General features: G+C 31.3%; 1 pseudogene; it reads left to right on the top strand.

Moving 5' to 3' along the window:
• The first annotated feature begins 995 nt into the window (after positions 1-995).
• On the top strand, positions 996-1,437 carry LOC143401892 (ribosomal protein uL24-like pseudogene; annotated as a pseudogene).
• Positions 1,438-2,597: the final 1,160 nt, after the last annotated feature.

Raw genomic sequence — 2,597 nt, 5'->3', positions numbered from 1 at the left:
AATATCAGACCCCCTCAAGGTCCTCCCCCTGCTTTTTATGGGATTAAACTGAAGGGTGCATCACCACTGAACTACTCCATCCCATTTTTATTGTATTTTATTTCTCAGAAAAGTAGTCTGGGTGTCCAAAAATGTGATTTTCCTGCCTCTGCATACTGAGGGATTTCAGCAGTGTACCACTGCACATGGCTCATTTTAAAAATCTGCTCTATAAAGTGACTAAAATATTTATCTGGATCATTTTCTTTCAACAATCCTGTAATTTAAATCTCTCTTAACATTTAAAAAAATCATGATATTAAATAGTATGCAGTAAATTCACAGTGTGTTTGACCCAAGAGCCTTAAATAATTCTACAAAAATATTATGTGCATTTACTAAAAATTATGAAATCAATAGCTTGAATTTCTCCAGATTTTAAAGACAAATTTAAAAATAAAAAAAATATACATTTACTGCAAAAACACCACTTTAAACCTCATTTTAAATGAAAGGAAGGAGGGGGAAATGAGAATAGGAAAGTTAGTGGAATGAATCAGACATTATTTTCCTATGTTCATATATGAATATATGAGTAATGTAATTCCACTTTCTGTACAACCAGAAGAGAGGGAAGATATACTCCATATATGCATAATATATCAAAATACATTCTACTATCATGTATAAAAAGAGAACAAATTAAAAAACGGAAATGTCAAGAACAACAACAAAAGAGACAAAATTGTCTTCTTTGTATCAATATGTAACAACAAAGTACACCATTATGTAAAATTGAAATGCACCAATAAAAATTATCTTGTTAAAACCCTGGGATCTAGTGTCCTTGAGTTCAATCCCTGTTGCCCCCAAAATCCAAACAACAACAATTAAAAAAAATCCTAGTATAAAATCCATTGGCTGGATGAGTAAATTTAATAGAAATAATATACATCATTACAGAACCAGAAGTAACATTCGCTTTTGTGGGCATCTTTGAAGCAGCAGCAGCAAAAATGAAGTTCAATCCCTTTATGACTTCCAATATTAGCAAGAATGTAAAAGGCATTTCAATGCTACCTTCTAACATTCACAGGAAGATTACCATCTCCCCTCTTTCTACAAAGCTGAAACAGAAGGACAGGGTTTGATGCAGGTCTATCCCAGAGGATGATGTGTTTCAGAGTGTGCAAGGGTACTGAAAAGGTCAGCAGGTTGGTCAAGTGGACCAGGTTTATAGGAAGAAATATGTCATCTACACCAAACAGGTGCAGCTGAAATGACTAATGGCACAGCTGTCCAAGTGTGCACTCACCCTAGCAAGGTGGATAAAGACAGGTAAAGATTCTGGACTGGAAGTCCAAATCATGCCAACTAGAAGAGGAAAATGGTAAATATAAGGAAGGATTAATTGAGAAGATGCAAGAACAAAATAATATTAATTATAACTTTCGTTGAAAACTGCGAAAATGAAGAAAATATATCATGCATCACTTTATGATTTGTACATTTTAGGACACACGTGTTTACTGGCTAATTTTTAACTTTATATTTTAAAGGTGATACAGAACCATTTCTATGTTTGTTTTCCATAGTGTAATTATACATCCTTTTAAAACTTTAAATTATATTCAAATCTATTTTAATTGCAATACTTTTGTATTGATAACAGTTATAAAGTAGATTAAAATGCATAACAACTGCTACAGTCATTGTAGAAATGACATGAATATTAAAAAATCTCTAATATAGAATAATAGTAGATTATAAAAATTCAATTTGATCTTAATTTATTGAAAGCAGTTGAGCTCTTAATTATTCACTTTGTCTCATAAAACTCAAGGTCTGTTTATACTCCTTTAGGTAAGCCATGAAATTTAAAGAAATTTAATTGGGACATATAAAAAGTAGAAACTTGCCTGAGGGCTAAATAAATCTTAGTGGTAGTTAAAAAAAAAAAAAAATGAAGAGAACTCAGTTCCCCTTACAAAAACAATATTTATGTCTATATTTTTGTGTTCACAAAAAATGCCAGAGAAAGCAATCAAGATCACAATGAACTCAATAAATATTTGTTAATAGCAAAATTCTGAGCTTAATTCAATATCTAGAACACATATTGTTTTAAAAGTCATTGGTGAGAAGAATCTATTTTTTGGAAGGAAGTTCATTTTTGGCCTGAACTTTGAAACAATAGAAGAAAACTAGTAGTTAGAAATAAAATGAAAATTTATATTTTCATGTAGCTTACTGTAGCATTTTTTAATTCCAACTATGCCATGTTCTGTTAGTTGTTGTGCCATCAGGAGAAAGAGCAATTGGATAGCGGAATCTAGATATTTACTCATCAGAAACAGAGCTAAAGATAAAGGACAGTGAGTGAGGATTATGGGATGGATGGAAAGAAATTTATAAGACTGGTGTTTGGTTAGCATATAGAAAGATAAATTGATGGCTATGTTAAGATGAAGTACTGAATCAATAACTTATTTTCCGAGAAAAAAAAATTCTTTATAATCAGTAGCCTTAGAAGAATGGTTCACTTAAAAGAATGTGTCTGTATTGGTAGTTTTAGCTACATCCAATATTAAAAACTCAAAACACAAAAGTACTGAATG

The sequence above is a fragment of the Callospermophilus lateralis genome, chromosome 6, assembly GCF_048772815.1.
Source record: "Callospermophilus lateralis isolate mCalLat2 chromosome 6, mCalLat2.hap1, whole genome shotgun sequence".
NCBI classification, from domain to species: domain Eukaryota; kingdom Metazoa; phylum Chordata; class Mammalia; order Rodentia; family Sciuridae; genus Callospermophilus; species Callospermophilus lateralis.
The sequence above is the reverse complement of the archived record's forward strand: the minus strand, read 5'-3'. Positions and strand labels throughout refer to the sequence as shown.